The following is a 13,180-nucleotide window of genomic DNA, read 5'->3' as shown; positions in this document are numbered from 1 at the left end:
AGGTTCCCAGGACCTCTCTTCTGGACCACAACCCTCCCAATCCACTAAAAAAAAAGTTCTTCCCCTGACCTTTTTAGAGGCCAGAATCTCTTTGACAGAGAAGATGTCCGAGGAGCCGGAAACAGGAGTGGGAGGAACAGATTTGGGAGAAAAACGGTTGAGGATGAGAGGTTTAAGAAGAGAGACGTGAAAGGCATTAGGGATACGAAGAGAAGGAGGAAGAAGAAGTTTGTAAGAGACAGGATTAATTTGACACAAAACTTTAAAAGGACCAAGATAGCGTGGTCCCAACTTATAGCTCGGGACACGGAAACGGACATATTTAGCGGAGAGCCATACCTTGTCTCCAGGGGAAAAAATGGGAGGAGCTCTTCTTTTCTTATCTGCGAATCTCTTCATGCGAGAAGAAGCCTGTAAGAGAGAATTTTGGGTCTCTTTCCATATGGTGGAAAGATCACGAGAAATTTCATCCACAGCGGGCAGACCAGAGGGCAAGGGGGTAGGGAGGGGGGGAAGAGGGTGACGGCCGTACACCACGAAAAACGGAGATTTGGAGGAAGATTCAGAGATTCTGAAATTATACGAGAATTCGGCCCAAGGTAGAAGATCTGCCCAGTCATCCTGGCGGGAGGAAACAAAATGTCGTAAATAGTCACCCAAGATCTGGTTAATTCTCTCTACTTGTCCATTGGATTGAGGATGGTATGCAGAAGAAAAATTTAATTTAATCTTGAGTTGTTTACAGAGAGCCCTCCAGAATTTAGACACAAATTGGACGCCTCTATCCGAGACGATCTGTGTAGGCAACCCGTGAAGACGAAAAATGTGTACAAAAAATTGTTTAGCCAACTGAGGCGCTGAAGGAAGACCAGGAAGAGGGATGAAATGTGCCATTTTGGAGAATCGATCAACGACCACCCAAATAACAGTGTTGCCATGGGATGGGGGTAAGTCAGTAATAAAATCCATACCAATCAGAGACCAAGGTTGTTCGGGGACAGGTAGAGGATGAAGAAAACCAGCGGGCTTCTGGCGAGGAGTCTTATCCCGGGCACAGATAGTGCAGGCTCGTACAAAGTCCACCACATCAGTCTCTAGAGTCGGCCACCAATAGAAGCGAGAGATGAGTTGCACAGATTTCTTGATGCCCGCATGACCTGCGAGATGGGAGGAGTGACCCCATTTGAGGATCCCAAGGCGTTGGCGTGGAGAAACAAAGGTCTTTCCTGGAGGAGTTTGCCTGATGGAGGCTGGAGAAGTGGAAATCAGGCAGTCAGGAGGAATGATGTGTTGAGGAGAGAGTTCAATTTCAGAGGCATCTGAGGAACGAGAGAGAGCATCGGCCCTAATGTTTTTATCAGCAGGCCGAAAGTGAATTTCAAAATTAAATCGGGCAAAGAACAGAGACCACCTGGCCTGACGAGGATTCAGCCGTTGGGCAGACTGGAGGTAGGAGAGGTTCTTGTGATCGGTGTAAATAATAACTGGAAATCTTGATCCCTCCAGCAGATGCCTCCATTCCTCAAGTGCTAATTTAATGGCTAGAAGCTCTCGATCCCCGATGGAGTAGTTCCTCTCCGCCGGAGAGAAGGTCCTGGAAAAAAAACCACAAGTAACAGCATGCCCGGAAGAGTTTTTTTGTAGAAGGACAGCTCCAGCTCCCACTGAGGAGGCATCAACCTCCAATAGGAAGGGTTTAGATGGGTCAGGTCTGGAGAGCACGGGAGCCGAAGAAAAGGCAGACTTGAGTCGTTTAAAGGCGTCTTCCGCTTGAGGAGGCCAAGACTTGGGATCGGCATTTTTTTTTGTTAAAGCCACAATAGGAGCCACAATGGTAGAAAAATGTGGAATAAATTGCCTGTAATAATTGGCGAACCCCAAAAAACGTTGGATGGCACGGAGTCCGGAGGGGCGTGGCCAATCTAAGACGGCAGAGAGTTTATCTGGGTCCATTTGTAGTCCCTGGCCAGAGACCAAGTATCCTAGAAAAGGAAGAGATTGGCATTCAAACAGACATTTCTCTATTTTGGCATAGAGTTGATTATCACGAAGTCTCTGAAGAACCATACGGACATGCTGGCGGTGTTCTTCAAGATTGGCAGAAAAAATCAGGATATCGTCCAGATATACAACAACACAGGAGTATAGTAGATCACGAAAAATTTCATTAACAAAGTCTTGGAAGACGGCAGGGGCGTTGCATAGACCAAAGGGCATGACCAGATACTCAAAGTGTCCATCTCTGGTGTTAAATGCCGTTTTCCATTCATCCCCCTCTCTGATGCGGATGAGATTATAAGCACCTCTTAAGTCCAGTTTGGTAAAAATATGGGCACCTTGGAGACGATCAAAGAGTTCAGAGATGAGGGGTAGGGGGTAGCGGTTCTTAACCGTGATTTTATTAAGACCGCGGTAGTCAATGCAAGGACGTAGAGAGCCATCTTTTTTGGACACAAAGAAAAATCCGGCTCCGGCAGGAGAGGAGGATTTACGGATAAAGCCCTTTTTTAAATTTTCTTGGACGTATTCAGACATGGCAAGAGTCTCTGGGACGGACAGAGGATAGATTCTGCCCCGGGGTGGAGTAGTGCCCGGGAGGAGGTCAATGGGACAATCATAAGGCCTGTGAGGAGGTAGAGTCTCAGCTTGTTTTTTGCAAAAAACGTCCGCAAAGTCCATATAGGCCTTAGGGAGACCGGTTACATGAGGAAGCACAGGGACACGGCAAGGTTTACTGGGAACCGGTTTTAAGCAGTCCTTGGAACAAGAGGGCCCCCAACTCTTGATCTCCCCAGTGGACCAATCCAGGATTGGGGAATGGAGTTGAAGCCAGGGAAGTCCAAGAAGGATTTCAGAAGTGCAATTGGGGAGGACCAACAGTTCAATCCTCTCGTGATGAGATCCGATGCACATTAGAAGGGGCTCCGTGCGGAAACGTATAGTACAGTCCAATCTTTCATTGTTTACACAATTGATGTAGAGGGGTCTGGCGAGACTGGTCACCGGGATGTTGAACCTGTTGACGAGAGAGGCTAAGATGAAATTTCCTGCAGATCCAGAGTCCAAGAAGGCCACAGCAGAGAAGGAGAAGGCAGAGGCAGACATCCGCACAGGCACAGTAAGACGTGGAGAAGCAGAGTAGACATCAAGGACTGTCTCATCTTTGTGCGGAGTCAGCGGACGTCTTTCCAGGCGGGGAGGACGGATAGGACAATCCTTCAGGAAGTGTTCGGTACTAGCACAGTACAGGCAGAGATTCTCCATGCGGCGTCGTGTCCTCTCTTGGGGTGTCAGGCGAGACCGGTCGACCTGCATAGCCTCCACGGCGGGAGGCACAGGAACAGATTGCAGGGGACCAGAGGAGAGAGGAGCCGGGGAGAAGAAACGCCTCGTGCGAACAGAGTCCATATCCTGGCGGAGCTCCTGACGCCGTTCGGAAAAACGCATGTCAATGCGAGTGGCAAGATGGATGAGTTCATGTAGGTTAGCAGGGATTTCTCGTGCGGCCAGAACATCTTTAATGTTGCTGGATAGGCCTTTTTTAAAGGTCGCGCAGAGTGCCTCATTATTCCAGGATAATTCTGAAGCAAGGGTACGGAACTGTACGGCATACTCGCCAACGGAAGAATTACCCTGGACCAGGTTCAACAGGGCAGTCTCAGCAGAAGAGGCTCGGGCAGGTTCCTCAAAGACACTTCGAATTTCCGAGAAGAAGGAGTGTACAGAGGCAGTGACGGGGTCATTGCGGTCCCAGAGCGGTGTGGCCCAAGCCAGGGCTTTTCCAGACAGCAGGCTGACTACGAAAGCCACCTTAGACCTTTCAGTGGGGAACTGGTCCGACATCATCTCCAAGTGTAATGAACATTGGGAAAGAAAGCCACGGCAAAACTTAGAGTCCCCATCAAATTTATCCGGCAAGGATAGTCGTATTCCAGAAGCGGCCACTCGCTGCGGAGGAGGTACAGGAGCTGGCGGAGGAGATGATTGCTGGAGCTGTGGTAGTAACTGTTGTAGCATAACAGTCAGTTGAGACAGCTGTTGGCCTTGTTGCGCAATCTGTTGTGACTGCTGGGCGACCACCGTGGTGAGGTCAGCGACAACTGGCAGAGGAACTTCAGCGGGATCCATGGCCGGATCTACTGTCACGATGCCGGCTGGCAGGTAGTGGATCCTCTGTGCCAGAGAGGGATTGGCGTGGACCGTGCTAGAGGATCGGTTCTAAGTCACTACTGGTTTTCACCAGAGCCCGCCGCAAAGCGGGATGGTCTTGCTGCGGCGGTAGTGACCAGGTCGTATCCCCTAGCAACGGCTCAACCTCTCTGGCTGCTGAAGATAGGCGCGGTACAAGGGAGTAGACAGAAGCAAGGTCGGACGTAGCAGAAGGTCGGGGCAGGCAGCAAGGATCGTAGTCAGGGGCAACGGCAGAAGGTCTGGAATCACAGGCAAGGAACACACAAGGAACGCTTTCACTGGCACTAGGGCAACAAGATCCGGCGAGGGAGTGAAGGGGAAGTGAGGTGATATAGGGAAGTGCACAGGTGTAAACACTAATTGGAACCACTGCACCAATCAGCGGTGCAGTGGCCCTTTAAATCGCAAAGACCCGGCGCGCGCGCGCCCTAGGGAGCGGGGCCGCGCGCGCCGGGACAGAACTGACGGGGAGCGAGTAAGGTACGGGAGCCGGGGTGCGCATCGCGAGCGGGCGCTACCCGCATCGCGAATCGCATCCCGGCCGGAGGTAGTAACGCAGCGCCCCGGGTCCGTGGAACCGACCGGGGCGCTGCAGTGAGGGAAGTGTAGCGAGCGCTCCGGGGAGGAGCGGGGACCCGGAGCGCTCGGCGTAACAGTTACATCAGGAGATACCTATAGTTATTCAGGGGTTACAGATTTTATGACTAATCTTGAAGTCCATGTTGAGACCCTCTGGTTTCAGGGAATTTAAAGTATAGATCCATCTGAGCTCTCTTCTTTTCAACAGGCTCACCCTGTCACCACCTTTCTTTAGTGGAGGAATGTGATCTATCAACATAAAGTGTATGTTTTTTTTCAGTATGCCCAGCATCGTCAAAATGTTTAGCAACTGGGAGGTCCTTTCTCTTTTTCCTGATTGTGTATCTATGATGATTTATCCTAGTTTTAAAATCCCAGGTTGTCTCCCCTATATATAACAACTTACAGGGGCACCAGAGGGCATAGACCACGTAGGTAGAGTTACATGTTAGACAATGTTTTAGTATGGAGATCCCTCTTTCCTGCATATGCCATCAGCCCGGGATTTACAAAGGAGATATGAATATGAATCCAAACGGCTTCTGTGCCTTAACTTACATTTTGCTACATTGAGCGAATATCATCGCCAGCACCGCACACCCAGAGGGATGCGGACACAGCCTCGGGAGAACAGCTATGCCACAGATTTGGATTTCAGAACCAGGTATGAACAGATTTCCAATAAATATTCATTAGACTTGATCCTACTGAATCTCGAATATCTACACAAAGACATTAAAAGCACTAATGTTAAAATTACTGAATTGGAGGTTCTCCTCAAATCTACCTTACCTGATGATAAAGGGAACAAATTCCTAGAGAAGCAACACAGAGAATTCCTAGAGAAGCTATGAGCCCCATTGCCTCTTGACAAAGCCGTGTGAACGGTGAAACATGTCGAGGGGGGCTGCTATCTGATTTTAAACACAGAGGTATCTCTTCCTATCTGTATGGCACACTGCAGGTGCATACAGCAAATTAACAATTGAGCTACATCGTACTCAGTGACAATTCTACATAAGGAGAGAAAGACACCCTGATTTTTTAATCTAGTGTGTGAATTAATAAAGTTATACCTTTTTAATATATGGGAAATTAGGGAATTAGTGGATCACTGTGGTGATCTTTTGGTGAATTATTGGTGTATAACACGCAGATAGACTTAAGGCTAAAAATTTTAGCCCAAAAAATGCGTGTTATATGCCGATAAATACGGTACTAATGGAATGATCTCTGAAGTCTTTAACATTTCAAACGGAACCCGACAGCAGGGCCGGCGTTAGGGTGGGGCATCCTATGCATTTGCCTAGGGCCCCCCTCAAAAAGGGGGCCCCTGAAAAGCTTTAGGGCATTACTAACAATACTCCATTTTGCGCAAAATTGCGGTAAAATCGCAGCGCTTTCGCCATGATTTTACCGCAAATTTGTGCAAAGTGCAGTATTAAGGGCCTAAGGCACTAACACTCCTCCCCCTGTCCTGAGCATTCTGGAGGAGCGCTGCTTGCGCTCAACTTATCAGACGTCACCACGCTCAGAGGAACGCGGCAGGCAACGCTCCACTAGTAAATCCCCCTCACATCCTGCTTGCGCTCCACTGCTCGGGGGCCCGGGCAATCGCTGCCAGCACTTTTTTTTTCCTTCTACTATGTGCGGCCCTGCAGGGCTGAGGAGGCCAGGGGCTGCTGGGAGCTCCTACTGACGTGACCCTGGCACAGAAGCAAGGCAGCCTCAGCCAACCCGATCTCCAGCAATCACCTCCTGGGGTAAGGAGAGGCTTTGGGTTGGGGATGTGTATTGTATATATATGCATATGTTTTTGTATGATGTGTGTATATGTATTATGTGTGCATGATAGATTTATGTGTATGTATGATGTGTGTATGAGGTTTGTTACAGTGTATCACCCCAATAGTAAGTAGATTACATGAGGAGGAGGTTTGTTACAGTGTTTCACCCCAGTAGTAAGGTGATTACATGAGCAGGAGGTTTGTTACAGTGTGTCACCCCAGTAGTAAGGAGATTACATGAGGAGGAGGTTTGTTACAGTGTGTCACCCCAGTAGTAAGGTGATTACATGAGTAGGGGGTTTGTTACAGTGTGTCACCCCAGTAGTAAGAAGATTACATGAGGAGGAGGTTTGTTACAGTGTGTCACCCCAGTAGTAAGGAGATGACATGAGGAGGGGGTTTGTTACAGTGTGTCACCCCAGTAGTTAGGAGATTACATCAGGAGGAGGTTTGTTACAGTGTGTCACGCCAGTAGTAAGGAGATTACATGAGGAGGGGGTTTGTTACATTGTGTCTCCCCAGTAGTAAGGAGATTACATGAGGAGGGGGTTTGTTACAGTGTGTCACCCCAGTAGTATGCTAATTACATGTGAAGGGGGCTTGTTACAGTGTGTTACCCCAATAGTAAGGTGGGGTGTGTCAAAGGGCGGAGTGAAGGGGTGGCAAAATTAGCTTTTTGCTAGGGTTGCAAAAATGTCCGGGGGGGGGACAAAAAAAATGGCCCTGGCAGTATTGGTAGTATAAGTATCAGTGGCAGATCGGGGGGGGTTTCGATGGGGCAATTGCCCAACCCCCCCCCCCCCCAGATTAATTTCCCCCATCATTATTGAGGACATCCCTATGTCCCGAAAGATCTTTTCGGGACACAAGGTTTCCCCCATTAACTCTCTGCGGCCGTGCATTAGCTTTAAAAATGCAGGGGCCGCCGGGAGATAGCGGACGTCACTGACATCCCGTGCATACGCTATACTATACTGCCAACCTAATGGGGGGGAACATACTGCCAACCTAATGTGGGGGGAACTATACTGCCAACCTAATGTGAGGCGGGGGAAGGCGGGGGAAGGGGAGTGGCAACAGCTGGAGGCACAAAATGGGTCGGGTCACCGGAGGATGCACAGGTGTTTCCGGCACGGAAATTCCATTTTCTGTGTCCGCACAGAATGCATGGCTGTCTGAGACGGCGCATTCCTGTGCAGTCCTAGTGGTGGCATATTATGACGGTGTCCTCCAGTTTGCGGAATATCTGCACGGAGATTCTCCATGTGGACATTCTGTCTGTGAACTTATAGTATATGTGGGCGCTATTACTGATAGGTAGCATTGAGATCACTGTTTATCTGTTTATCTGTGTGCGGTGACTATTACTGTATAAAGAACAAGGTTACAATATAAAGTTAGGGCTACATGGCAAAAATGGGTCGCACAGTCAAAGATTGTCATGTTGTTCTCCTTGAATCGTGCTGAATCTCAGCTAATGTAAGTAAATGTGGTCACACATAGAGAAATCCAGCACAAATTAGTTCTTGCTCTTTAGGTGGTTGATTAAACCCTTAAAACAGCATCATAAAATGTATGGCTTTCTGTGACCATGTGTTTTCCTGTGACCATACATTTTATGATGCCGTTTTGTGCTGGATTTCTCTACGTGTGCGCTTACAAGTTGCTGTTGCTCAACAGCTGTCCATGCACTTCGCTCTTGCAAAGGGGGGAGCTGATCTGCACTAAATGGGATCACATTGTGACCCCAAATTGCCACAGCCACAAATTCATCCTGGATGGAATTATTACGTTTCTCATCTTGTAGTCAGAGCCATTTGTGGTTTGCAGCGCAGTCTCATTTACTCGCATTGGCCGAGATGCAGCACAATACAGGGGGCGCAACATAGTGATCATTTTTGCCCAGGGCCACACTTAGTCTAAAACCGGCCCTGCCCGACAGGGTTTTCCCCGTCCCCATTAGTTTTTATATTGTCCATAGAACCCTTAGTTCAACTTATTAGGGACATTCCAGACATATCGGGCATAAAAATTGGAATACTGACGCACACCCTATCCTTATATGCAGATTATATTATTCTAACATTATCGAATAGTTACATCAATGAAAAGAGTCTTAGATCTATTAGATAATTTTGGATTAGTTTCATATTACTCAATAAATAAAGCAAAATCACAAGCTCTCCCCATAAACCTCCCAACCGTAATTAAATCTTCACTTAAGTCCTCACATCAATTAGACTGGCAGACAACTCAAATCAAATATCTGGGAATTTGGATTACAACACCATTTGGTTTACTCTATTAAATGAACTATATACCATATATTAAACAATTACAATTAGATTTAGAACAATACAAAAACGTAGAAGTATCCTGGTTGGGGAGAATTGCTGCATTTAAAATGATGCTGTTACCAAAACTTCTTTATCTATATAGGGTTCTCCCAATCAGGATTCCAGCATCTTTCTTTAGAAAAGTTAAAATGATGATAACTAGATATATTTGTCTAAACCATAGAGTAAAATATTTTATGATGACCAAGAATAGGGCAGCAGGGGGCCTTGGCTTACCCAACATTTTTCACTACTATATAGCAACAGTAGTGAAACAAATTAAGGCCTGGTGGACACGCTCACATGATATCCACTGGGTACAGATTGAACAAACCTACATTGAGAGTAGGGACACATGCTGCTTATTCTTTTTCCCATTTTGGAATTTTGGATACATGAAAAAATAAAAGACATGACACCATTGATGGTCAATGGGATACTCTGTTGAGAGATAAGTTACAGATTAGTAGGAAACATTTCAATGGAATACAGGGACCACACTCCTTTACAATTTCTCTCATGTAAAATTAAAGATTTTAATTTACAGGGATGGATGAAAACTGGAATAGCACAAATTAAACAATTATATATAAAAAACAAGATAATATAATTTCCGGAATTACAGAGTAAATATGGTTTACTGTCAAGGGAGTTATTTGGATATCTTAGAATCAAAAATTTTGGGAAACTAGCAAACCTACTCCATGTTATTGTTCACCGATCTTGATCTCTTTCTTAACCCATTAAGGACTGAGCCCTTTTTCACCTTAAGGACTCGGCCATTTTTTGCAAATCTGACCACTGTCAATTTAAACATTAATAACTCTGGAATGCTTTTAGTTATCATTCTGATTCCGAGATTGTTTTTTCGTGACATATTCTACTTTAACTTAGTGGTAAAATTTTTTGGTAACTTGCATCCTTTCTTGGTGAAAAATCCCAAAATTTGATGAAAAATTTAGCATTTTTCTAACTTTGAAGCTCTCTGCTTGTAAGGAAAACGGATATTCCAAATAATTTTTTTTAATTCACATATACAATATGTCTACTTTATGTTTGCATCATAAAATTGATGAATTTTTACTTTTGGAAGACACCAGAGGGCTTCAAAGTTCCGCAGCAATTTTCCAATTTTTCACAAAATTTTGAAACTCGCTTTTTTTCAGGGACCAGTTCAGGTTTGAAGTGGATTTGAAGGGTCTTCATATTAGAAATACCCCATAAATGACCCCGTTATAAAAACTGCACCCCCCAAAGTATTCAAAATGACATTCAGTAAGCGTTTTAACCCTTTAGGGGTTTCACAGGAATAGCAGCAAAGTGAAGGAGAAAATTCACAATCTTCATTTTTTATACTCGCATGTTCTTGTAGACCCAATTTTTGAATTTTTGCAAGGGGTAAAAAGGAGAAAATTTTTACTTGTATTTGAAACCCAATTTCTCTCGAGTAAGCACATACCTCATATGTCTATTTTAATTGTTCGGCTGGCACAGTAGAGGGCTCAGAAGGGAAGGAGCGTCAAATGGTTTTTGGGGGGCATGTCACCTTTAGGAAGCCAATATGGTGCCAGAACAGCAAAAACTATTTTGGAAACTAGACCCCTCGGGGAACGTAACAAGGGGTAATGTGAACCTTAATACCCCACAGGTGATTCACGACTTTTACATATGTAAAAAATTTTTACCTAAAATGCTTGGTTTCCTTAAAGTTTTACATTTTTAAAAAGGGTAATAGCAGAAAATACCCCCCAAAATTTGAAGCCCAATTTCTCCCGATTCAGAAAACACCCCATATGGGGGTGAAAAGTGCTCTGCTGGTGCACTACAGGTCTCAGAAGAGAAGGAGTCACATTTGGCTTTTTTGAAAGACATTTTGCTCTGGGGGCATGCCGCATTTAGGAAGCCCCTATGGTGCCAGGACAGCAAAAAAAAAAAAAACACATGGCATACCATTTTGGAAAGTAGACCCCTCGGGGAACGTAACAAGGGGTAAAGTGAACCTTAATACCCTACAGGTGTTTCACGACTTTTGCATATGTAAAAAAAAATGAAAAAAATGTACCTAAAATGCTTGGTTTCCCAAAAAATTTACTTTTATACAAAGGGTTAAAGCAGAAAATACCCACCAAAATTTGAAGCCCAATTTCTCCCGATTCAGAAAACACCCCATATGGGGGTGAAAAGTGCTCTGTTGGCGCACGACAGGTCTCAGAAGAGGAGGAGTCACATTTGGCTTTTTGGAAGCAAATTTTGCTCTGGGGGCATGCCGCATTTAGGAAGCCCCTATGGTGCCAGGACAGAAAAAAAAAAAAAACACATGGCATACCATTTTGGAAACTAGACCCCTCGGGGAATGTAACAAGGGGTAAAGTGAACCTTAATACCCTACAGGTGTTTCACGACTTTTGCATGTGTAAAAAAAAAAAAAAATTACCTAAAATGCTTGGTTTCCCAAAAAATGTACATTTATACAAAGGGTTAAAGCAGAAAATACCCCCCAAAATTTGAAGCCCAATTTCTCCCAATTCAGAAAACACCCTATATGGGGGTGAAAAGTGCTCTATTGGCGCACTACAGGTCTCAGAAGAGGAGGAGTCACATTTGGCTTTTTGGAAGCAAATTTTGCTCTGGGGGCATGCCGCATTTAGGAAGCCCCTATGGTGCCAGGACAGAAAAAAAAAAAAACACATGGCATACCATTTTGGAAACTAGACCCCTCGGGGAATGTAACAAGGGGTAAAGTGAACCTTAATACCCTACAGGTGTTTCACGACTTTTGCATGTGTAAAAAAAAAAAAAAATTACCTAAAATGCTTGGTTTCCCAAAAAATGTACATTTATACAAAGGGTTAAAGCAGAAAATACCCCCCAAAATTTGAAGCCCAATTTCTCCCAATTCAGAAAACACCCTATATGGGGGTGAAAAGTGCTCTATTGGCGCACTACAGGTCTCAGAAGAGGAGGAGTCACATTTGGCTTTTTGGAAGCAAATTTTGCTCTGGGGGCATGCCGCATTTAGGAAGCCCCTATGGTGCCAGGACAGCAAAAAAAAAAAACACATGGCATACCATTTTGGAAACTAGAGCCCTGGGGGAATGTAATAAGGGGTTAAGTGAACCTTCATACCCCACAGGCGTTTCACGACTATTGCATATGTAAAAAAAAAAAAAAAAAAAAAATTTTTACCTAAAATGCTTCTTTTCCCAAAAATGTTACATTTTTAAAAAGGGTAATAGCAGAAAATACCCCCCAAAATTTGAAGCCCAATTTCTCCCGATTCAGAAAACACCCCATATGGGGGTGAAAAGTGCTCTGCTGGTGCACTACAGGTCTCAGAAGAGAAGGAGTCACATTTGGCTTTTTTGAAGGAAATTTTGCTCTGGGGGCATGCCGCATTTAGGAAGCCCCTATGGTGCCAGGACAGCAAAAAAAAAAAAACACATGGCATACCATTTTGGAAAGTAGACCCCTCGGGGAACGTAACAAGGGGTAAAGTGAACCTTAATACCCTACAGGTGTTTCACGACTTTTGCATATGTAAAAAAAAATAAAAAAAATGTACCTAAAATGCTTGGTTTCCCAAAAAATTTACATTTATACAAAGGGTTAAAGCAGAAAATACCCCCCAAAATTTGAAGCCCAATTTCTCCCGATTGAGAAAACACCCTATATGGGGGTGAAAAGTGCTGTATTGGCGCACTACAGGTCTCAGAAGAGGAGGAGTCACATTTGGCTTTTTGGAAGCAAATTTTGCTCTGGGGGCATGCCGCATTTAGGAAGCCCCTATGGTGCCAGGACAGCAAAAAAAAAAAAACACATGGCATACCATTTTGGAAACTAGAGCCCTCGGGGAATGTAATAAGGGGTTAAGTGAACCTTCATACCCCACAGGCGTTTCACGACTATTGCATATGTAAAAAAAAAAAAAAAAAAATTTTTTACCTAAAAAGCTTCTTTTCCCAAAAATGTTACATTTTTAAAAAGGGTAAAAGCAGAAAATACCCCCCAAAATTTGTAACACAATTTCTCCCGAGTACGGCGATACCCCATATGTGAGCCTTAACTGTTGCCTTGAAATACGACAGGGCTCCAAAGTGAGAGCGCCATGCGCATTTGAGGCCTAAATTAGGGATTGCATAGGGGTGGACATAGGGGAATTCTACGCCAGTGATTCCCAAACAGGGTGCCTCCAGCTGTTGTAAAACTCCCAGCATGCCTGGACAGTCAACGGCTGTCCGACAATACTGGGAGTTGTTGTTTTGCAACAGCTGGAGGCTCCGTTTTGGA

At 45.1% G+C, this 13,180-nt stretch overlaps 1 long non-coding RNA gene across 1 annotated transcript in view; it reads right to left on the bottom strand.

The window, feature by feature from the left end:
* Nucleotides 1–5,355: 5,355 nt before the first annotated feature.
* Nucleotides 5,356–13,180, bottom strand: part of LOC130284451 (uncharacterized) — a 71,397-nt gene continuing 63,572 nt past the window's right edge. The window contains exon 4 of the long non-coding RNA XR_008847040.1: nt 5,356–5,492. This is a non-coding gene — a long non-coding RNA (uncharacterized LOC130284451). The remainder of the gene's footprint in view (nt 5,493–13,180) is intronic.

Source organism: Hyla sarda, chromosome 8 (genome assembly GCF_029499605.1).
Source record: "Hyla sarda isolate aHylSar1 chromosome 8, aHylSar1.hap1, whole genome shotgun sequence".
NCBI lineage: Eukaryota > Metazoa > Chordata > Amphibia > Anura > Hylidae > Hyla > Hyla sarda.
This window is presented reverse-complemented; position numbering and strand designations above follow the sequence as displayed.